Source organism: Mesocricetus auratus, unplaced genomic scaffold (genome assembly GCF_017639785.1).
Source record: "Mesocricetus auratus isolate SY011 unplaced genomic scaffold, BCM_Maur_2.0 Super-Scaffold_100004, whole genome shotgun sequence".
Taxonomy (NCBI): domain Eukaryota; kingdom Metazoa; phylum Chordata; class Mammalia; order Rodentia; family Cricetidae; genus Mesocricetus; species Mesocricetus auratus.
In genome coordinates, this window is record NW_024429189.1 from 8,811,006 (window position 1) to 8,836,340 (window position 25,335).

At 38.8% G+C, this 25,335-nt stretch overlaps 1 protein-coding gene across 1 annotated transcript in view; it reads left to right on the plus strand.

Annotated features, from left to right (window-relative positions):
- The first annotated feature begins 984 nt into the window (after positions 1-984).
- Positions 985-25,335, plus strand: part of Spopl (speckle type BTB/POZ protein like) — a 50,940-nt gene continuing 26,589 nt past the window's right edge. Inside the window, exon 1 of the mRNA XM_013123326.3 lies at positions 985-1,242. The gene's annotated coding sequence lies outside the window, so the exon portion shown is untranslated. The remainder of the gene's footprint in view (positions 1,243-25,335) is intronic.

Here is a 25,335-nt window from a genome sequence, read left to right on the forward strand (position 1 = left end):
ATTTCTTTTCTGTGTCACTTTAACAAGGGGTGGATCTGTCGTTCACTTTAACAAGGGGTGGATCTGTGGCAGTTAAATTTGTCAACTTGGTAAGTTTTAGTATAAAGGAAGTGATCTGACAGTTGGCATTCATCATTCAGCTTCCCCGTGGTGGATGCAATGTGGTCAGCTGTCCCAGCTCCTACCACCATTTCTTCATTGCCACGATGCACCACACCATGCAACCGTGAGCAAGCAAAACATACCCCACCCCCCTTATAGTGTTTCCCTCTGGTCTTTTGTTGTAGGAACAAGACAAGTAACTAATGTCAGGGTGCCAATTAAAAGTTCTGCGGTCATCCATTTCTTTAAATTCCAAATGGCTAAAGAGATGAAGCACTCGCTGGCTTTGGTGGTATATGCCTTTAATCCCAGCACTTGGGAGGCAGAGGCAGGTGGATCTCTGTGTGTTCGAGACCAAGCCTGGTCTACTGAGTGAGTTCCAGGAAAGGCTCCAAAATAATACAGAAAAACCCTGTCTTGAAAAACAAAACAAAATAAAAAAGAGAGATGAAGCACTAACCTGTGTCCCCACATTTGCTAAGCTATAGTTTAGCTTGGTTCAATCTCCAGTTGCTGGCTGGTCTTGTAGAAAGAGGCTCAACAGGCTCAAAGTCCCCTTCATTCCCTCCACCCCAAAGTGTCTTATCTTCAGCGATTTACCCACACTGATTTAGTTTTCAGCTGTTAAAACAATTTGGGATTCAGGATGTGAGGTGACACGTTACACCCTGTGGCATCCTAAAGGTTACTCCTGGCCCTCCTTTTTTCTCACTGTGTGGAATTTTTCTGAGTTAGGAGGCATCCCAGAGCAGTTTTCTGCGGGGAGGTGCGCGGGCGAGGGTAGAGGCCAACTGACTGCCTTCCCTCTTTCAAGACCACACAGCACAGCGGGGCCGCCGGCCGCCGGAAGTTCCCAGCCGCAGAGCAGGAAGAGCTCTCCCGCGCAGGCGCCCTGGTGACTAGCGGGGCGGAAATTGGACGCCCGAGCCCCAAGGCCGGGAGGGGGCTTGGGCTAAGCGCAGCCCTGTGGCGGCTGCGTGTGTTTACGGTGCGGGAAGAAGTTTAGCAGCCGGTGAGAGCGAGGAGGGAGGCCGGGAGGAGGATGCGGCTTGGCCGGGGCGCCCGCTGCAGGAGCTCGCCGCCGCCTCAGCCTCGGCCCCCGGGGCCGCCGAGGGTCCGCCCGCCGCCCCGCGTGTCCGGGTAGGTGCTCCTGCCGCTGCCCGATCCCGGGCCGGCTCCGCTCGCCGCGCCGGCCGCCGCTGCTCCGCCTCGTACCCTCCGGCCCCGTCCCCCGGGGCCCTCCCTCTGGCGGTTCCGCTTGCTCAGGACGTCCCTGGCCCTCAGGGAGCCCGCTGCTCTGCTCCCCCAGGTCCCCTTTCGCTAGCGTCTTAACTCCCTCCTCACCTGCTCCCTCATATCCACGCCTGCACCGTGATCACGGTTTCCCCTTTCTTCCCAAAGCCGGCAGCTGCGCCCCTCTGTGGTCTTCACCCCCCCCTTCGTTTCAAGCATGGGTGTTGAAAACTGGCGTCCCTGTTAGCTCATTTTCGGGCGACTTTTCATCTCTCCAGACCACAGGAGTGCGCGGCTCCAATCACACACTTGCCCCGAACTGCGCTTGTTTACCAGGATGTGACAAGCTAACCCCGTGATTCAGGGTCTAATTTTTGAGTATCTACAGTTTGTCTGCCCCCTTTTTTATCTTTTGCTGCTGTCTTGTCCCCCGATTCTCCCTCTTCTCTTATATTTTGGGTTGTGAGCCTAGCCTTTAGTGGCTGAGCCGTGCCTCCAGCCCTCTCCTCAAGTATTTCTGTGCTGAAAGGGATGACAGAATTTTCTCCCTCGAAGAAATTGATTGACCCTGTAGAAATAAAAGTCACCCCCCCATCTATTTCCACAACTGACTGCTATAGTTAAGTTGCCTGCCCATTCTTGTCACGTTTCTGACACTTTATATCTGAATAATTCTGGGCTAGTTTGTCCCATTAAGAGACTTATCTTTTTTGTTGTTGTTTGTTTGTTTGTTTTTTCTACTGTTGAAATCCACTGTATATTGGGCTGGAAACTAGTAATGAAAGGCTTATACCTCAGTAGATCACACTCCCCCCTCCCTCTGATAATAAGACTGGCAGAGTATTTTAAGTTATTATTCCATCACTCTTGAGAGAAATATAGCCTCATGGTTTGGAGCTCAGAGAGTGAAGTTGAATTGATAAGCTCCCTACCTCTGTTCTGGGTTTGAGAAAGTCATTTAACTTTTCCAGCCTTTGGTAGAAAGGGGGTGTTGATAAAACTGTTTGGTAGTAGTGCCTGCACAAGTTAATGCAGTTGAAATGTTTGAAAGTGCCTAGGACATAGTAAGGGCTTCAGAAACGTTACCTTTATCATCACTTCTTATCCTGACTTAATGTGCTTGTTGGTAAGCTGATGATAGGAAAGGAAGGTAGTTGAGAGTTCCTCTTTTGTTTGTTTGTTTGTTGTTTCTTTTACTTAGCATCCTTATTTTGAACTGTATTATTATGTCAATATTCTTAAAATATAGGGCTTTAGCTTTGTGTCTCCCATTTTCGCATAGGATAATTGGGGAGGTCCTATTTCAGATATCTCTTTGGACAATTTTTACATTGTTTTGAGAACAAATGAAGTATGTAACAGATTTTTCACTCTGAAAAAATTGCATAATGATTTTAATATTACAAGATAAACACTCAGCTGGGATGGCAGTCTTTATACATGACTTTTATATTGAATCATTACATGAGGCCTTCATCTAGAAGACTGGCAACTCTTTTCCTTGCACCTGTTATGCTCATTTGCATTCCCAGGCTTTTGCCTAATTACTAAATTTTACTCACTTGTAAGAGGTAACTTTTTTCATCTTTATTTATCTTCTTCTATGAACTGTAATGTAAGATATTTTTGATTCACTTCATTTTTCTAAATAATAAAGATTTGAACTATTTGCTCTCCGAATTACACCAAATTATATATGCACATGTAGTAGTTATTTTCCTGTTGCTGTGATAAAATGCCATTAACCAAAAACAACATAAGTAATTTATTTTCAAGTATAGTCCGAGAGGGAGAGTCCTTAATGGTGGGAAAGGTGTCACAGAAGGCAGTCCGAGCAAGAAGCCAAAATAGTGTATATCTACTACACACAGGAACCAGAGCGAGCAAGAATTCTCTGTCCTGCCAGCAGCTCTCAAATAATGACACAGAGACTTGTTATTAATTATGAAATCTTGGCATATAATTTAGGCTTATTCCTAACTAGCTGTTATATGTTAAAGTAACCCATGTTTTTAGTCTATGTTCTACCATGTGGGTTTTTACCTTTCTTTCATTCTGTACCTCTGCCTTGTCGTTAGTCTCCTCTGTGTACCTAGATTCATCCCCAATTCCGTTTTTTTTTTCTTTTTGCCTGGAAGTCTTGTCTATTTTCCCTGCCTAGCTATTGGCCATTTAGCTTTTTATGAAACCAATTGCAATGACACATCTTTACACAGTGTAATCAAATATCTTACAATATGTTGGAAATGGGGTGATGCTAGGAACTCTCAAAGTCATCTCCCAATGATGTGCCTTCTCCAGCAAGACTAAACCACCTGAATTAAATATTCTCTAGCCTCTCAAACAATGCTGCCAGCTGGATCAAGTGTTCAATCACATGAACCCATAGGGGGCATTTCTGATTCAAATCAACATAGTGCATAATTTTTTAAATAGAAACATTTTTCCATTTAGAACCTGAAATGGTTTTAGTATTACCCATGCGATGTGCATTATGCTTTGGGTGACATTGCCTTTGATAAAGTTATGCGTTGGCCTAGAATAGTTTTACATGTCCACAATCTGTCTCCCACCCAACCTAGTCAATGCTAATATTAGTTTCTTGGGTTTGCTCATATTTGCATTTATTTTTGGCTTTAAAATAATATAGGCAGCACAATTAGAAGAAAAATAACTCACATAGAATCTGATAATGAAAACTTGTAGAAACTTTTTGACGGGGAGTGGGGAGAAACTTCGCATATAGTGTCTGTCACTTGCTTAGCACTGTTCCTTTATTTTTTAAAGGTACATTCATTTTAAAAATATTTAATGAGTATCTCTTATGTGCCACACATTGGAAACCACTGAATCCTTTATCCATGGTCCCAGCAAAAGTCAAAGTGTTAATACTGTAATATCTTGGAGAATATATAGTGAGTTTCTTCATCTCCTGAGCATCTTTCATGGTACATCTGTATACCATTCTTGAGAGAATGTTTAGTTCAGAGAACAAAATACTCACTGCAATCAAATTTCTAGGATTTAATATCTGCAGGGATTGGATCAGAAGTGCTCTGTTAGAGATAATGGTGATAATGATAACCACCCTGGTTATAGTCTAATATGACACTGATAGATGACAGTAAGTACGCAGATCCATTGAAATGAGGACTGGTAGTGATATTGAAGATAGTGGCTAATGCTTATAGAACATATTTTGACTAGGAATCCTTTAAAGAAGACTTTGTTGCCATTTCCTTTTTGCAAATGAGGGACTTGAAATAGTGTTAGTTACTTCCACAGTTGAGTAAGCATGCAGAGGCAAAGAATGACTTAGAGTCTGTTATCCTTTGCTACCACCTCTCAAATCTACCCCTTCATGGCTGCCTACCTTAGATAAGCTTCTCACCTTTCTGAATATCTTACTTATTTTTAAAATTGGATCTAGATGCTGAGGTTTCTTTTATGTTTAGGGAAATAAAGTAGTGCTTTTGTAGAGCACTTGGGACAGACGTGGATGGCACTTGTGTTTGATTGTCTTGTTTCAACAACACACAATAGAATGAATTTTTTGGTATGTCAGATGACTGGTAAAGTTTTTAAAAGTTTGTGGAGTAGTAGTGCTGTTAGTTCAACATACTTGGAATGACTTTGCATGTAGTTGGTAGAGTAATTTGGTTTTATGTAGTTGGTAGAGTAATTTTATTCCAGATTCTTGGAGATAAAGTAATTTGGACAAGAAATGATGAAACTTTAGTGTGGAAAGAGAGTTGAAGTAGCTTTTATTTTACAAATCTTAAAAGGCAAAATTGATAGGACTTGGTGATGGATTAGATTTGGGATCTCAGGGAGAGGAGAAGGTTGGCACCTGGAGTGTATAGAATGAGAGGCAAGTATCCATGACTAGTAGTATGTATGTATGTATATGTATCACATGTATGCAGTGCTGCAGAGGACAGACAATAGCATTGCATCTCCTGGAAATGAAATTTCAGATGGTTGTAAGCCGCATGTCAGTGCTGGAAACTGAACCCTGCAAGAGCATCAGATATGCCAAACCACTGAGCCATCTCTGCAGACCCCAGGAAACAATTTTGAATGCAGCTGAGAAATAGTTAAAAACTACAGAATGTGCTTTGGGTTTAGCAACATGCAGACAGTTTTAAATTTTTCAGTCACTCTACCCATGGACTATTTGATGATTAAATTGTTTTAATTGCCAAAGTTACCACTATAAACATAGAGGGGGAAAATCTATAGTATGAACTGTATTTTTCTTCCTGAGCTCAGGCCCAAGTCTTTTTTTTTTTTTTTTTAAACATTTGGATGCTTTGCATATCTGCCAACCATCTCCCACCACCACCTTTACAAATGTTTAGAAGGCTCCATCAGATACTGAGTTGTAGATTTAGGTATGTAGTTGAGAATTTGGAGTGTAGCTAACAGTGGACAGACAGGTAGATGGATATTTGCTACTCTGGAGTGAATAGTGCTATCAAGGCACTTTGTTAAAGTCGACTTGGAAAAAGCGTGACTTTGGGCCAGAGTATTTAACAGCAAGTTGAACTAGGTGGAGTGGGTAGTTTAGTAGCTAAGAAGTATAAAGAAATCCTTCAGGTATTTTGACAGCATGTATAGGCAGAGGTTGTTAATTCTGTAGTTGGCAAAGCCTTGATTGAGCAGGGTCTCAGTCAAAGAGAACAGTAATGAGAAGGAAGAGGTCCAGGGCTAGCCTTGAATTGTTGCCCTCTAGTGTAGGGAATGAATATGTTTATGCATTGCATGCCTAGTAAAATGGGTTTAAATCGTTTCTACATTCTTCCATCCCATGTGAGTGAGTGTGTGTGTGTGTGTGTGTGTGTGCGCGCACATATATGCCATGGATCATATGTAGAGATTAGAAGATAATGTGAGGCAGTAACTTTCTTCCACCATGGGCTCTAGGGATTGAACAAATGTCTTTAGGCTTGGCCGTATGTATGTGTACTTATCTGTTGAGCCCTCTCACACAAACGTATTTAAAGCATTGGCTTTAAAATGAGAGAGAGACTCTATAAATCTATAAAATGTGCCACTGAAACACTGTTATAAGGTAGTCTCCTTAAATTTTATGTTAAAATAGTTGTGACTTTGGAAATTTCTTTTTACAATTTCTTATTGCCCTTAATATCTGCTGCTCCTGTATTCTCCCTGCTTTTTAGTTTTGTAGGTCATAGTAATAATTGCTCTTTTCATAGATTCTTGAATTGTCATTATTTCTTAATTATTTGGAATAATGTCTGAATTGTGTAACATAATTAAATGCAACTGAACTTTCCATAGCTAAAAGCTATCAAATTTCAAATGTAAGGGCTAGGTGTGCTGGTACACACTTTTAATCTCATCATCCAAGAGACTGAGATAGGAAGATTGATAAATTCCAGGGATTCAGGGACTAGGTAGTGAAGCAGTTTCTCTAAATACATAAAGTCAATATTGTCTTCAGATTGAAGTTGCATTGTCTCAGATTGTGGTTGTGACTTGAAAGTGTGCTGGTAATAGCACCTTTAATACACCTATAGAACGGGAACATACTGAGAAAACATGCTCCGCCCACCTTGGGATTACTGTTGGCTTACATTGCATAATTCAGAAATGAAAATTCTAACTAGAGTTTTATTCTCTTAGTAGCTAATACAGATATAAAATGTCATGTACTTAAAGCGTTGTAACATGCTTTAAAAATATTCCAGTTATTTATTTAAAAGAACATATTGAGGCTTGGGAGATAGCTCAGTAGCTAAGATGACTGACTGCTCTTCCAGAGGACCTGAGTTCAATTCCTGGCACCCGCAACTCAGAACTGTTTGTAACTCCCGTCCCAGAGGACCCATCACCTCTTTTTGGCCTCCATGGGCATTGTATGCACGTGGTGCACAGACACACATGCAGTCAAAACACCCACACATCATAAAATGAAAAAAGAAAGAAGAAACTATTGCTCCCTGCATGGATATGTTTTCTGAAGCAAATTTAGTTGTTAAAAATTTATGTTAAGTGTATTTGTAAACTTCTCAGTTTCGAAGTAATTAAGTAATTAAAGAGAAGAAGAAACTTTTTGAAGCTGTCTGTTTTCAGTTCACATTAAGTTGAACAGAAGGTACAAAGACAACTCAAATTTCTCCTGTGCCTATACTATATAGTTTCCACCATTGTCACTCTCCTCTACCAGAGTGGTTCAGTTGTTACAGTTGATTAATCTGAATTAACAGATCATTATTTCTACATATCTCTAAGAACCACTCCTAGCATATATTTTATGAATTTCACCAAATTTTTATTTACCTATCATGACAATGTCATTCAGAGTATGTTCCCTGCTATAGATATTCTGTGTGTCGCCCATTCACCCACCTGTCTTCAATCCCTGGAAAAACCACCAAATTAAAAAAAAATGATTTTGACTTTTCAAAATGTGATATAAATGAGGCATACAATGTAAACTTTTTTCATTCTAATTTCTTTCACTTACTATGCATGTAAGCTTCCCAAGGCTTTCATGGCTTGAATAGAATGTCACTTTTAATTTTGAGTAATATTCCACTGCATGGATGTCTCACCATTTATTGTCCTATTAAAAGATATATTTTCAAGTTTTGATGATTATGAATGTAGCTGTTTTATGAATAACCATCTTGTACAGACATAAAATTTCAACTCCTTTGGGCAAATAACAAGCATTATTTAAACAAGGATTATGTTTAATTTTATGAAACATTGATAACTGTCTTCTAAAGTAATTGTGTCACGAATTTCCTCCAGCAGTTACTAAGACAGTTTTGTTCCATATTTTTCTTTGTGTTTGGGTTTGTCAGTATTTGGGACTTTGACCATTTTAGCAAGTGTCTAGGTGATGGTTCATTACTGTAACTTATACTTCTCTAATACAGAATGAGAAGTGCCTCTTCCTGTACATGTTTGGTAAATGTGTACTCTCTGTCCTAAAGTGTTTGTTTTCTTGTGTTTCAAAGTGTCCTTATTTTCTGTTACAGGTTTTTTTTTTTTTTGGTTTTTGTTTGTTTTTGTATTTGTTTTCTTATCAACTGTATCATTTGGAAGTATTTTCTACCAGTCTGGCTTGTCTTTTTGTTCTCTTAACAGTGTCTTTAACAAGTCACAATGGTTATTATTTATTTTATTATTTATGAATTGTATTAGTTCTTTAATGGATTGTACTTTTTTGTTTCATCTTTAAAGTCATCAAATCCAAGGCCACCTAGGGATTTTCCTGTTATCTCTTAGCTGTATTGAGGCAGTTTCCCATCTTCTAAGAATCTAGTAAGGAGACAGTGAAGAGTATCAATGGGAAGTACTTCATTGTTGATTTGGGTTTAACGACCTTAAATGGGACAAAAGCAAACAAACAAACTTAGAAATACTGCCATGCAGATTTAAATGAACCAGGTTTGAGTTCAAATAGGGTGGGATGCTAGCTCTAGTGGTTTGAATGAGATGTCTCTCATAGCTTGGAGTATTTGAATACTGGTCCCCAGTGGAGCTATTTGGGCAGTTTAGGAAGACTGGTCTCCCTACAGGATATATCACTGGGGGGTGGGCTTTGATAGTTTAAAGATTCAATTGCTAATTTTCTCTGTATGGTTCCCGCTTGACATTGGTGTGTAAGTGCATAACTGTTTCAGCCATCAAGTCTGCTGCTTTCCTGCCTTTATAAACTCGTATCTTTCTCGAGTGGTAATCTAAAATAAAGCCTTCCTTCTGTAAATTGCCTTGGTCCTGGTATTTTATCACATTAATAGAAAGGTAACTAATACAGCAACACAGAGCTGTTGTAGTTCTGAAAAATGTGTTAACTCAAAACTTCTCAGGTTTGGGGGTGCCAATCAAGAGCAGTTGCTTGCAGAGCAAGTGTACATGTAAAGTTGTAGCAAGTTTTGGAGGTTGCAGGAATGAGCTCATCTACAGCTGAAATTTGTGGTATTGGAATTTGAGGCAAGAATGAGCCTGCCCTGTGCCTCTTTGTCCAGTCCTAGAGGCTGGCCCAGCCAAGTTTCCTGACCAGGGCAGAAGCTCCATCCTTCAGTTGGCCTGTCCTCAGAGTATTGAGTAATACTTCCTTCTCCAAAGAATCAGGTAGCTGCCTGACAGACAGACACTAAAGTCTTCATTCAGGCTTCTTTTCCTCTGAAAAGAGAAGGAACATCTGGGACAGATGCATGGCCTTAGGATGCAGTGCTTGAGTCGATTTTCTCTTCTTGCTCTGTCTACGCCTGCTGTAGTTCTCTGCCTGTGTTCGGAAGTCAGAATTTATAAGGTATCGGGTGCATGTAATCCCAGATGACAGTGTAAAGCATGCAAATAAATGAAAACAGTGAAAAAAAATGAGACTAGTCAGGGAAGAACTGTCAGATGTGTGGGACTGGCAAAGAGGTGTGTGTGTGAGTGTATGTGGAGGGTGTGAAAGGAAGGGAGAGAAGGGAGACAAGAGAGGAAGACAAAGAGGACTAGCTATAGCTAGCATAACTGAAGTAGCAGAGTTCTAGGAGGGGAAAGGAAGCCTATGAGCTGGGGGAGTTTAGAGTAGGGGAGGAGATGGGAAGAGCAGGTAATTGTGATACTGAGATAGCCTGGAGGACAGCAGCACTTTGTTTTTTTAATAGTACCACAGATAGCCATTGTCCCTCTTGCCAGTCTATAGTCAAGTGGCTCCTTTGGTATCTGGGAACTTGCTTCACAAGTTCTAGAGGAATGTGGCTTTTGTCTCACCACCAGGAAATGGAGTTTCCTTTGAACCTCACAAATTTTTGTTGGCTTTGATTTGCCTACATTGTTTTGAGGAATTTTCTGTTTATGGCAGATACTGATTTGTACTTTCCCCATAGTGCTCTGGTCAGGTTTAGTGCTCTGGTTAGGTTATGGTAGATTTGATATTCCAACAGTTTGCAGAGAATTGCTATAATTCCTTTTTTATTATTATTTTTTTGAGCTTATAATATAATTACACCATCTCTTCTTTCCCATTCTTTCTCCTTATAAACCCTCCTATATACTGTTGTTAATTATGGAATAAGGACCAGTGCGATGGACGGAGGTTTTGTTCATTCAAGTCTGACTTTACTGTAAATCTTTACGTTTTTCTGGCCCCGTATCTTATCTGTAAAACCACGGCTGTTTTAAACTGACGTTTTTTTCCAAGATGGCGGGCGTAAGCTTGACTCCAGCTGCCGGCTTGGAGATGTGGCCACTGCCACTTCCAGCTGTATGTACACACCTTTTAATTGTTAGTAGAGACTCTTAATACAACCTTGGTGTTTTTTTTTTTGTTTGTTTGTTTGTTTTTTGTTTTGTTTTTAATGCTGAGTCAGGAAGCCTAACTTAAGCAAGCCACGAGTCTCTGCTTGCCGCTAACAAAACAGAGCCCACCTGAGAAAATGCTGCTACCAAAAATCTGTGCTTCTCTCCGTTCTTCTGTTTCTAAAATTCCTTTAAAGCTTTTGTCATTTTACGTGGAAATTCATCATCCCGCTCCTGATCACCATTTGTAAAGGGAAGCTTTATCCTTGTGAGAGAAGCCTTCCCGCCAGCCTGGTTCTAGAGCGGCATCAGTCCCAACTAAACACACAGGAGGCTATATTAATTATGAAGCTGTTGGCCTTGCTTGTTTCTTACTGGCTAGCTCTGACTTAAGTAATTACCCCATAATTGTTAATCTAAGTATGTCTCTTACCGGAGAAGTTTCCGGGCTTCCTACCCCATGGCATTACATCTCGACTCTCTTGTTTCCTTCCCAGAGTCCTCCTGGACTCCTAGTTCCACCTATCTAGATTCCTATTGGACCAACAGTGCTTTATTGACATAAGACTTCCCCAACAGGTCCCTCTTTGTTGCAAAGAGAAGCATCCTTGATGAGAGGTGAGGACTGCACTCACATTGTTCCAAGTTTCTTTTTTCAGATTTATTTTTGTTTATGTATATGTGTATCTCTCTTTGCATATGCCAAGTGTATGAAGATGCTCACAAAGGGCAGAAAAAGGTGCAGGATCCTGTGACATTGCAGTTATATAGGCAATTGTGAGCTGTTCAACATGGGTGCTAGGAACCAAACTCGGGTACTCTGGAAGAGCAGTATGCACTATTAACCAATGAGCCATCTCTTCATTCCATTAATGGTCTATTATTTTTATGTGTATGTATGTTTGGGTGTGTGTGCCTTAGTGAGTTTATGTGCATCACATGTGTACAAGCGCCTATGAAATCCACAAGAGGGCTGTAGCTCCCCTGCAACTTGAGTAACAGGTGATTGTAAGCTGCCATGTGGGTTCTGGAAATAAAACTTTGGTGTCTCCAAATTCAATAAGCACTCTTAACCATTCCTTCAGCCCTAAATTGTTATAATTTCTTCCTTAAATCTTTGGTAGAATTGTCAGTTCAGCTATGTAGACAAGGTACTTTCTGTTCTGGAAGTTTATTTTATTATTGGTTTCCTTCTTTAACAAATCAACCTTTCCCCCTGTTTGTCTCCTGTGTGAACTTGGAAGATCTTGTCTCAGGAAAATTGGTCCATTACATTTTGACTATCAAGTAGTAGGTAATAGTGTTGATTATATTATTTCTTATTTTCCATTTCATATCCTTTATAATCTTTGTGTATTTTCTCTCAATAATTGGTGTCTTTTTTTTCTGAGTACCACCTCAGCTGGATGTTTATCAGCAGTGTCACAGCTCTTTCTAAGGAACTTTCTTTTGGTTTTGTTGATTCTTTTTTGTTATTGCTTTCTTTTAATTTTATTGACTTCTTTTTTATTAACTTTTAGGTTTAATTTACTTGTCTTTTTTTTCTAGTTTACTAAGGCAGAAATTTAGGTGAGGTTTTAAATCCTTTGTGCTGTTTTGATAATTGTCTTTTGCTTTCTGTGGGGCACTGACTTTAAGACCCTAGTTGGAAAGCTGTTCAAGTACTTTATAAAATGGGGAGATATTTTTAATAACTAGGGCATATCTTCTCACATACTTTAGATTAACTCAATATAACTCTATGCTACCTATATTGTATACTGTATGTGTAGATTATTATATTACCTGTAATTTAAATCCTTTGTTATTATTACACTACATTGTCTCATTTACAGAATAAGGAAAAGTAAAAACAAATGTAATGTTCAGTATACATGCAGTTTGTTTCTTTTAAAATAATTTTACTCTGCATTTCGTTTGTTGACTCCACAAGTATATAACAGAGATCAACTATATACTCATTCATTGTTCCTAACTTTCTTTTAAGGGTTGTTTTGGTACATCCAAAAATGTTAATAAGTTGTCTTTTAGTTTTTACTAAGTTGAGTGTATTTGTAGTGTGTTGTTCAGTATCCCAGTGTTTGGGGATTTCTCAGCCATTTCTATCTTTGCCTCTTAGTTTAACTCCACTGTGGTTTGTGAGCAGCATTATGTGGTTTATGGAGCTATAATAGTGAGCAAAAATTCTGATTCTCACATACTCTGCCTCATTAGCTTTATGTCATGTCTTATTTCCTGGCTATCCTGGTGGTTATAGAGTGGTATTGCATTGTGAATAGGTGGTTCTCTAAAAATAAGCATGGTTTCTTTCCTTGTGAACACACTCATGGAAAATGGAAGAGACCTGTATGTTTTCACAAAATCAATTAGATGGTCTTGGTTGACCAGATGCAGACTATAAAACAAATTTAAATATTGTTTTTTTTCCCAACATAATATTTTCATTGATTATTTAGGAATTTCATACAGTATACCTCAATCACATTTGTTTTCTGTTCCTCCCAGGTCTACCTTCCCACCCTTGTGACCCCCCATCCCCACCCCTACCCCCCACAAAAAGAAGAGAAAAATTACACCAGGTTCACTTTGTGTTGCCCATGTACTCGTTGGAACATGGTGACACTCCTAGTGGCCAACTCCTTAAAGTTAACTCAGTTAACTGAGTCCTTTCCTACCAGAAGCCATCAACTGTGAAGACTACATGTCAGCATCTTTATCACAGTTTTTAAGGACTCTCTTCAATGGCTTCCTGTTTAGACTGTTTCTTTTGGGGGGTGGCGGGGGCAGGGGTGATGGTGTCACAAAAACCTTCAATGTCTCATTCTCAATTATGAGTCTTCAACCATTGATACTAATGCAAAAGAAACTTACATGCCCATTAACTGCCAGTGGAAACATGAAAACTAACACATGGTTTCCAGTGGCAGCATGGACCATGGGTATGCACATGACCTTTGGCGACAGCCTGGGCCACAGACATCCACATATCCTTTGGCTGTAATAAGGCCACCAACATCTACATGGTCTCAGGTGGCATCTTGATCCACAGGCACCAACATGGCCCCTGATGGCAGCCCAGGCCACAGACATATGTTCTCTGGTGGTACTGTGGGGCAGGAATATCAACATGATCTCAGGCAGCAGCATAGACCATAGACACCAACATGACCCCAATGGCAACATGGATCACAGACATCAGTATGTCTCTGGCAGCAACATAGATCATGAACAGTGACATGGTCCTTGGTAGCATCATGGAACATGGATACTGACATCATGTCTGGTGATAGCAATGATCATAGACATGACCTCTGGCAGCATGGACTGCAGACACCAACTTGGCCCCCTCCAGCAGTATCATGGACTACAGAGGCCTTTTGAGGAGGCCCAATCCAGAAAATGAAGTATTCTCCATCTGGGTCATCCTGCCATTTCTCAGAGCCAGGGTAACTCTGGGGACAAGCAGCACATTCAGACCTCCAGGTGCTCCAGGCTGCTGCTCAGCACCCTGCTGGCCCAGCTCAGCAATGGCATCCTCTCTCGTCCACTGGAGCTATGCTCCCACACCTGTTGCTGCGCCCACCCTAGGTCCACCTCTCTCAACCATAGGTGCTACTCAGTTCTGCCAACCTTCCTACCTCTACGAAACACATTTCTTCATCAAAGTGAGATTGGAAACTTCTGTGTCAACAGTATCTTTTTTTCCAAGCAGCTTTACATGTAAATGCTTATTGCAGCAAGTCATTGGTGTCTGGTTCGAGGTTTCTGGTTTCTGAAACATAAATAATACTGTACTGTCACTAAGACTCATCTGGAATATCCTGTTGTTGCCCAGAGCCAGAGTGATCTTTCAGTTGATCAGGGTGTCCAGGGGCAGGAGCTCCAGGTTGCTGCATATCTCTTTGCCCTCATTGCTGGCTGCCCCAACTGCTCACGGAGCACAACAGTTATGCGTACAGTGCCTTGAGCTCCAGTAGAGGTGGCTCCATGCTGTAGCCTTGCCATTGCTGGTCTGACCCTGCTGACAGACCGAGGATCAACCATATAAACAAATGACATTTTCCTTTGCTCTAACCACACTCCCATATGGGTTACTACCGAGTCTCTAGCCTCCTTCTCTCTCTTCACAGCTCTTCTCTGCCATCTTCTCTTCCAATATTATGATACCACTTTTTAAAAGCATCTTTCTGTATTACCTACCTTACTTAGTTTTCCCAGAGATGCTGCATGCTCTGAAGACTCATCCTCGCCTGCTACATCTCCCCTTGGGGTCTTGAGCCCTTTCTATTTTAAAGTAACAAAGTCTTATACATAGATTTTTAAAGTAACTTCAGTGAGATTTGATAGAGGTATTCAACAGCTCTGTGATGATATAAATAACTTCCATTGTTTGACTAAGTTCCCTCAGGTTATATAATTCCTGATACAGTGCTTGGGTATCAACCACCTTTACCCAACTTAGGTTAAAAAGTAGATAAACAGCATGAGAGGATCTGGTAGAATAATGGATAGGGAGCCTAATGATAAAAAGCGAAAAGCAAGGCTAAGGCCTCAAAAGCCTTATTTGGGCAAAATTTCCTCTTTCCTCAGTCCTGATAATACAGTTTTCTTAGTTGATTCTATCTTTGAGTTTTATATTAGTAGAAATAAAACTATAAGTACTTTCTCTGTAACAGACACCGTACTAAATATCTTCTGTGTGTTGCTCTTGAACACATTAGTATTTTGAAATTATTATTCCCATTATGTGAATAGGGAAATTGAGACTCAAAGAATTCACACTTCTTTGGAACCCAAATCTAATATCTGTAACCAAATTCCAAAATTTTCTAATATTCTCTGAAATATTCTGTCGATAGTAGGGTAGCTTTTTGCTTTGTTTTTGAAGGCAGTAAATTATGTATTGCATTTTCTGAGTATGTTATTCTTCAGCAGTAGCTAATTTAAAATCCAGTTAATGAATTGAACTTAGTATACCAAGCAAGCAGTTGTTACATATAGATGAAAATATAGTGATTAAAAGGAGCTTAGAGTTGAAAAAGAAGTAGTATTTTCAACTAAAAGTTATGAGTTTAATTTCTGATTTCCTGACCTTTTAGAAAAACTATACCCCAAGTTTATATCATTTTTCTGTATTTAAGTTTCATTAACTTCAAAATAGACACTTCTCGTGACTTTTTAAATCTTTTTATTCAATTGTTCATTGATTACATTAGTACTATGTTCCTATTTTATGTGTTTAGGTATTTTGTATCCACAAATCTCTTGATACCACTTGCAGCATGATATTCTAGGAGGTATTAAAGACTATTGTGGGTCCTGGAAATCTAAATCCCTTTCCCTCTTTCTCTGAACTGCTGAGCTATCTGTCTGGCCTCCTCCCTCCCCCCTTAGCGGGAAGTTTTAGAAGGTCAAATGAAATAATATTTATAGACATAAAGCTTAAGGTATGAAGCAAAACCATAATTACTGTGTAATTAACTGCAGTATATTTCATTAATTCTTGAAGAAGCATTAAAACAATGGTCAGGTAGCTTATGGGCAAATTATACTGATTTTGGAGAAAAGCAAATTATTCCTGCTTTCATACAGTTGCAGTCATGTCCAGTTCTATCCAGTACCAGTGTCCCTCATTCAGTGAGCTTCAGGCATTTGACCAAGGGGGTGTTCTGGTCATGAACCAGCTCCTGTTAGCATACAATCTCTAGCTCCAGGTAGACTGAGCGTCTGAACGATGTGACTAACCTGTGTATGCTCATGAGCAAGCTGCATCCAGGCCATGTCTTCAGGATCAGCTGCTCCATGAATAATGAACACAAGCTAGAAACTCAAAACGCCATGAGATGGAGAGTAGGTACATGATGCAGTTGACAGGGAAAGGACATGTCTTAGAGCAGCTGGACATGTCATCAAATAGAGAAGTAACAGCTGAGCTTGGATCATGATAGCTAAGAAGGCATGCTGGTGCCTCATTGGGCTGCATATGTGCACCAACAAATGTGCCAGCCAACCAGTATGGTGGCCTATAGTACCAAGTGATACTTCTATAGCCACAAAACCATATCGCTGCTGTGGACTGATTACAACATCATCCTTAGCCAAGTAGGTATGGAAGTTCAGGGATCCAGAGACATAACTATAACACCAAACTGGGCACATGGAAGTATGACAGCTCTTCTCTGTCCCTAAAGAAGAGCTACATGCAGGACTCTGACTGGAATGGCCATGTCCTAAGGGGCAGATACATGGCTCTCTGTATTAACAGGGTTTCCATCTAGGGGCAGTTGCTCAGGCAAGGCCCTGAAGCATCCCCATCATCCCTAGATTGACTACTGTTTACATTTACAGTTATGGTGCCCAGCCTCAGGCCCTGAGAATGAACACTTTTCATTCCATGGATCACATGAATGTAAGCTGAGGACCTGCATGGACCCATTCTATACAGTGCACCTGGTAGTCTGTCCTCAGGTGGATTGTTAGATTGTTAGTGCGCTTCAGGGCTCTGGATCTCCCTTAGTTTGGTCGAGGATTCATTTCTTTATTCTGAGGTGGTTAAGAAGTATTCTACTTTATCAGTACCATTCCTATCTGCTTTCAAAGTATTTTGTGTACAGTATCTGGTGTGGTTGCTCTGTAAGTAAGCATTTTGATCTAGATATTTGATGGTATTTTATCAGTACCATTTCTGTCTGCTTTCAAAGTATTTTGTTTACAGTATCTGGTGTGGTTGCTCTGTAAGTAAGCATTTTGATCTAGGTATTTGATTCGGTTTTGTTGCTTTGGATCTAAAGGTATTTTGAATTCTGGCTTTTTACCTTGTTTTTAGTATTTTGTTCAATTTTGGAATTGTGAAAGAATTTTGGTTTTTGTTTTGTCTTGGTTTTTCTTGTCTTTGAAATGTTTTGGTTTCTTATCATTTGCCCTTTGTCTCCTGACATTCCTCCTTAAATATGCAATTTTGCCTTTTCCTGCTGCTTCTCCCATGACCTTGGCAGGCCCTTAGCTTAGGAATTCTATGAGGGCCTGATGATAAAGATGCTAGGCTAAAGGCCTGGCAAGGTCACAAGGAAAAACAAGAGTCTTGTCTATCAATGAGACTTCAACTCCACAAAGATTTTGCTTAATTCTTCTTATCCAAATTATGCAAAAGACATCAGCAGCTGGGTGGTGGTGGCGCACACCTTTAATCCCAGCACTCGGGAGCAGAGGCAGGTGGATCTCTGTAAGTTCGAGGCTAGCCTGGTCTACAGAGCGAGTTCCAGGACAACCTCCAAATCAATACAGAGAAACCCTTAAATTAAATAAATAAATGAATGAAAATAAATAAATAAAGACACCAGTGACTAATAATAGTATTAATGTTTTATACTCTTGAGTACTGATGTTTCTTGATTTAATTACTATCTAAAATGTTCCATAGTACATTTTGCTGAGATTAAAAATTAATTATATAATATTTTAGCAATATAAAGGAGAGATTGTGCTATAGTAATAGTAACTACTTTTTAAACTACCATTTCTTTTCATAAGTAAGACAGTTCATCAGATGCAAATAACTATAAATAGAGGGAACTATATTGTCTACAGTAATTTTTATTTTAGACCTTTGTTTCATCTGTAATCTTTACTCCATTAGGCCAAACTTTTCGATATTATTTAATTTTAGACACAATAATCTATGCCAGGTGTAAATATTATATCTGATACAGAAGGTGAAAATAATTCAGACCTGGATCATAATGGCTAATGCTTTTGATATGATCTAAGAGTTTCCTTCGATTACCTCTTTTGGCAATGATCTTTAAAGGGGGAACATTTTGCTTTATTTATTTTAAGGAGTAATTTGTTGTAAACGTAGATGCCAAGGGCTTGCATACTCACTATGCCCTGTATGTGTTGGTTATATAAGTAATAAGACAACAATTTGGCTTATTTGCTACAACCTTGACACAAATATTATTACATTGTCAATGGTGATTTTAAAAATGGTACCGAGATCTAGTGAAATAAGTTTCTTATACTACCAGACCCAAGTCCTGTTCTGGATGGCCTATAGCTGATTTTTGGAAAGACTGTAGGGTTGTGAGAATATTTTGTGGTGTAATTAAGGTAAATAGTGTGTAGTTTGGTGATCTTCCTGTTAATTTATGGTAGAAATGAATAGGACCTAGTGCTTTTTAAAGTATTTTTATTCTTTGAAATTTTCATAAATGTGTAAAATATATTCTGATCATATCATCTCCTCATTCTTCTCAGATGACTCTTCCTAACAAGCCCACACCCAACTTCGTGTCCTCTTTAAAGTTTTAGTTTCATGATTCAATTATGTGTGTGTGTGTGTATGTGTGAACACGCGTGCTGTGATGTGTAAGAGGAGGTGAGAGGACACCTTTGAGAAATCATTTTCTCCTTCACTGTCTTTGGTTCTAGGGATCAGTCTCAGGTCATCAGGCTTGGTGGCTTACCCGTTGAGCCATCTTGCGTCCTCCCCACCCCTTAAACCAGTGAGTCCAATTAGTTTTGTCCATGTGCGTGTGGGTGTGGCGCCACCGTTTCATACATGAGCTACTGTCCATTGTCGTACCTCAGTGAAAAGTTACTCTCCCTTCACAGTAGCTCTTAATTGCCAGTGGAGTTCCTCAGCTACAGATAAGGCCTCAGGACCGCTGTCTCTCACTTCTAGACTGGAATTTTGACTGGTTTGGTTTGGTTTAGCTAATCATGGCTGCTGTGATGTCCTTGTATAAGTACCACATTATGTTTAAAATACAGCAAATTTTCTTAGCATTTCTGTATTCTCAGGCTTGTACATTCTTTCTGCCCACTCTTCTCAAATTATCTATGAGCCGTGCAGTGATAGAGAAAGAGAGGTTGATAGAGTGCCCTATCACATGATCACTCATTCTCAATACTTTGACCAGTTATGAATCTCATATTAAACATTTCCTTCTATGGAAAGAAACTTTTCTGTTCAAATTTGAGATTACTGTGAATTTATATGTATAAAAGTAAGTATAAATATAAATATTTGGAAGGTCATTTAGCCAAACAACAATGAACCCTCAGCAGCAGCAACAACAACAACAACAACAACACACACACACACACACACACACACACACACACACACACACACACACACAGAGCACACTCCAGGATCTATGGGATGTTAGGACTGTTTAATATGAGCTTCCAGCAATCAAATATAGTTTCAGTTTTTAAAATTAGCATATTGGATAGTGTACTTCCCTTTCCCTTGCTTAAAATATACTTCTTTAAAATAGAAGTTCCAGTTGTATCAGTGTTTCAGTTACAGAGAGAAAAGACCAAATTGCTATTTAACACCTATTTCTGTTCCTGAACTGTGCCTGCCTGCAGTTAATAGGTTTCTGTGAAAGTATTCTTCCTTAACACTAGTCGGTGGTATCTACCTCTGTGAAGAATAGTCATTTCGTTCCCTACCCCTCAAACTCCTAGTCTTTCTGCTAGTTTATATCATCAAAGTATTTATATAATATACTATATTTTCTTCAGGATTTTCTGAGTCAGTGCTAAAATATTTAACTCTAGATGTGAATATATGCACACAAGGGAACAAAGTTGAATGGTCTCATAGAATATCTGTATTCCTATGTGTATTAGCATTACCCACTGAAAAAATTGCAAAGAACAAATTCTTGTAGATTCTTTTAACTCTTTCTAGTTCTTCTTTTCCCCCTACAACTATAGCTTTCTTGTTTATTCTACTTTTGTGTTTCCTTTCTCAGATTTCTTTTTTACTTGGTTAGAGCTATAGTCCTCAAAATGAAATAACCACATTATAAGGAATATAATGTGTACTACAAAGGGGGAAGGTTAGAAATCATCTGTGTGATAATAGAAAAATTTTAGGGTTCATTGTGTTGATAACATATTGAGTAATTGTTAATGGAGGTAAGTGAACTGTTTAAGTCTTTTGTAGTTTGAAACCTTTTTATTTGACTTTCAGTTGTGAGTAAATTTGATTATGGAATTCCAATCTCATTTTTTTTTCTCAGAACATGTTAACAATACTTATTATTTGTGTTACCAGTATGGCTTTCTCTCAAGTTCTGCAGGGCTGTTTCCTCAACAATTCTGTTTTGAGTAGAAATGCTGTGTTCACTCTCAATGTAAGTCCTTTGTGTCCTCTTTGCTTCTCATGAACTGATATGCCTAGAAGAAAATAGATGTGGCCAAGTATTCCATGTCCTTTGAAGGATAGTTCTTAGAATTTGTTAAGATGGTAAAACCTCATCTCATCTTTGTGAAATGCTTGCTGCGTCAGCCAGCCCAGTCTGGTCTGCTTATGAAATAATGCTCCTGATGGCTGCATTTGCCTTTCACTGGCTCTTTGTACTTACAAAAAGATGACCCCCACCCAGCAGGAATTATATCTAGTACCTTGAATTGTAGTATTTCTCATTTCTTTGATATTTTTTATATTTGTCTACCTTGAATATCTCAAAATTTATCTTTTTCCACCTGTATGCCCCCTTTTGAATTTTCAGCCCTATTAGACCTTGCTTACCACTTTCCTCATGAATATGTTTTATCTCATTGGTATATTGAGGATAAACTGACAGATAAACAATATACATGTATGTTGTCTTAAACTGTACTGTTTAAAGTTCCATCATAAGTAAAGTATCTTGGACAATTGAATAGAAGGCCTTATATCTTTGTCATATGTAAATTGAGATCACGAACTCCGTTTCCACTACTTTTTTGTTTTAACCAAATATTTTGTGCTGTTAACATGCTTGAAAGAATTCATCTTCAAGCATCTAGTATAAGCCTTTGTTGAAAACAGGCAAGCACTGCCAAATTATTCTGTGACAGGATCTTACTCAGGAGCCTAGGCCGAACTTGAACTCAGTGTGTAGCTAATGAATACCTTGTGCTTGGAAAACTTCGGCTTTTGACTTTTGAGTATTTCAGTTACAGGTGTGCACCAATACCACTGCTAGTCACTGTCAAATACTTTTTGCAACTATCAAAGTGAGCTTTTACTTTGTTTTTGTGATTAATGTAATAAATTATAATGAAAGCTTTTAATGATAATCATTCTTCAATTACTTTTCAATAAGCTCTACTATACAATAGTACCAGTGCTTACAGTTCAGATACATACAAAATGAAGGGTGGTATCCTGAAATGACTTTTCTTAAGGAAGAAAAAAAAAATCAAAGAGATGCTAAGAATGGTGCTAAAGAATGAATTTGTAAAGTACTCAAATGAATTTAGTTTTCCCTCTTTTCTCCTGACCAGTGTATTTATTGTGTATCAGTTTTATTAAGTCAAAACTTATGTTTTAATTCTACTTAACTTCTTTGGTCCTCTGTTGTATTTACCTTTTTTAGTCTTCTTATACAAATTTTGCTTCATACACCTTTCTTTTTCTCATTCTCTATGGTATAATGGTAGCACATTAACTTGACACATTTTACTTTTTGTTAGTTAATTGAGAATTTTGTACACTGTGGTTTGATCATATTCACCCTCTGTTTTAATTAGGATTTCTATTACTATGATAAAATAACATGACCAAAGCAACTTGTGGAGGTAAGGGTTTATTTCATCCTTCTACTCCCAGGCCACATTTTAATTACTGGAGCAAGTCAGGGCAGGAACTCAAAGTAGAAACTTAAGCAGAGGCCTTGGGGGAACACTGCTTATACTCATGGTTTGCTCAGCCTGTGTTTGTATGATACATGATCACCACCCATCCTGAGCTGGGCCCACCCACATCTATCATTAGTCAAGACAATACACCTCAGTCTTCCCTACAGATCAATCTCAATGAGACATTTTCTCAATTATTGTTTCCTTTCCTCAGATAATTCTAGCTGTGTCAAGTTGATATATAACTAGCTAGCACACTCCCTTACACAACTCCTTCTAGTTCAGTAGTTTTCAGCCTTCCTAATGCTGTTTCCCTTTAATACAGTTCCTCATGTTTTGGTGATACCCAACCATAAAATTATTTTTATTGCTGCTTCATAGCTATACTTTTGTTACTGTTATGAATTGTAATGTAAATACCTGTGTTTTCCAGTGGTCTTAGTGAACCCTTGTGAAAGGATCATTCAGCACCCCCTCCCCCGACATACACACAAAGGGGTGGTGACCTTCAGGTTGAGAACCACTGGTGTAGATATTTAATTCTATGAAGTTTCTTCTTCTTCTTCTTCACTTTGTCCCATGTATGTTGTGTTTTCATTTTTGTTCAATTCTAGGGACTTTAAATTTTCCTTCTTCATTTCTTCGTTTGTCAGATTCTCATTTAGTAGTGTATTCTTTCCATGAATTTGTGTAATTTCTCTTCTTTCTATTGCTATTGAAGTCCACTGTGGTCAGATAGAATGCAGAATGTTCAGTTTTTCTGTTAATGTTAAGACTTGCTTTGTGCCCTTTTATGTGGTTGATATTGGAGAAAGCTTCATGGACTGCTGAGAACAATGTGTATTCTTTAGTGTTTGGGAGGAATGTTCTATAGATATCTCTTAGGTCCATTTGATTTATGATGTCATTAACTCTAGACTCTTTGTTGTTGTTGCATTTCTAGATGACTGTTGTATCTGTGAAAGTGGGGTTTTGGAATTACCCATTATCACTGTGGGTAATTTGATATCACTATCAAAATTCAGTCTGTGATTTTATATCTAGTAGTTTTTCTTATATTGAATTTGGTGTTTCTGTGTTTGGTGCTTATATGCTTAGGATTATACCATCATGCTGGTGTTCTTACCTTTTCTAACTAACTTTGGCTTCAAGTCTATTTTGTCAGATACCAGAATAGCTATCTCTCTTTGGTTCTTAGTTCTATTTGCTTGGAATGCCTTTTCCTGTCCATTACCCTCGGGTTGTAACTATCATTGATGACAAGGTATGTATCTTGGAGGTAGGAAAAAGATGGATTTATAATCCAATTGTGAATCTGTGTGTTTTCACTGAGGAACTGAGAGAATGAGTATTCAGAGCTATTTGAACAATGTGTGCTAGTTCATGTTAGTTTGTTGATTTTTTTTTTGCGGTGTTTTTGTTTGTTTTGTTCTGGTTTCTTTTGATGATCACCTGTCTTGGTATTGATTTTTTGTTTGTTTTGCTTTTTTTTTTCCATTGTTTGAGCCCTCTGGCTTCTTGGGTGTGTGTGTGTGTGGTTTTTTTTTTTCCTTCAGATTGAACTGGTATCCACTGTGAAACATTTTTAGTAGCTAACTACTTATAATGTCTTTTATCATGGAAAGTTTTTATTTCTCCTTCAATTTTAATAGTTTTTGTTGCTTTAATAATCTGTTTGACAATTGTAGTCTTTTGGAATTTGGAATACATCTTTCCAAGTCCATTTGGCTTTGAAGATTTCTGTCAAATACGGTAGTATTCCAATTGTCCTGCCTTTGTATATGACATTTTTCACGTGTAGCTTTTAGTATTTTTTCTGTATTATGTGTTTGTAAATTTTTAACTGTAATACATGATGGAGAATTACTTGTCTGTTTGCTGTTTTGTAGGTCTCTTTGGTTGGGCATCTTTTTCTATGAGGAGAGTTTTCTCCTATGTTTTGCTGAAGGTATTCTGTATGCTTTCCCTTTGGTGTTCTCCATAATTCAGGGCTAGACATTTTTCATGGTGTTAACAATATTTTTCCAACTTTTCCTTGATGTTTTGCCAGGTGTTCCCATTCTTCTGCTTCAGCTAATACCCCTGACTTTCTGTTTTTAAAGTGATCAGTTCTGTTGGTTAGGCTTTCCACTGAGACTTTTAATTGGCTTACTGAATTTTTCATTTTAAGCATTTTTAAAGCTTGGGTTTTTTTCATAGACTCAAAATCTATGTTTCCTGTTTTAGATTGACCTCCTTATTTCACTCGTTTCTTTGTATTCTTTGAGTTGTTTAACCATATTTACAATCATTCTTTTAAATTCTGTGACTGGGAGTTTTTCCAGGTTATTTCCAGGAAGGACCATTATGAGATTTTACTTTTTGGGTGAGATTATTTCATTTTTTCATATTTTTATTTCTGTGTTTAAATTTGTGCGTTTGTAGCTAGTTATTTTTTTTTCCTTTTTTGTTCTGATCACCTTCTTTCAGCATGAGTATTTATAGTGTTCAGGAGGAAGTTCATAGCAGGGTTGGGGTGTCTATGTTCCCCATTGGTTTGATATTGGAGACTGTGGCTTATCTGTTTCTAACCTATAGTCTGGGGCCTTCTGTGATGATCAAGTCACTTGGAACAAGTGTCCTTTGGCCATATGTACTGGGTATCAAGGCTGGATAAGCTAACTAAGGATTTCAGGCAGGCAGCTGCCAATACTCTGCTGTGAAGGGAAGGGGTTGACTGGCTTTCTCTAGCCGTGACTAGACAGTGCTTTGTGAGGAGCTGGCTGAGAACTGTGGAGTTCCAAAGGAAGGAAGAGCGATTAGGAGGAAGTGATGTTCCTGGTAACCCATTATGGGGCTTAGAAGTGACCTGAATGGAAGAGGGCTAACCAGGGGAATTCAGGTAGCCTTTATGTGTCTTTATGATATATGGGCAAGGTGGAGTGTCCCCAGTGCTGAGTGGTCTTAAACTTTTTGTGTTCAGCTGCTTGTCTTAACTCTGAGCGCTTCTGTCACCTCATGTCCTAAGCTATGGTATGTTGTTGTGTTTTTTTTTTTTTTTTTTGATGTATTTTGTGGTCTTGTGGGATTTTTCCCATATGTGTA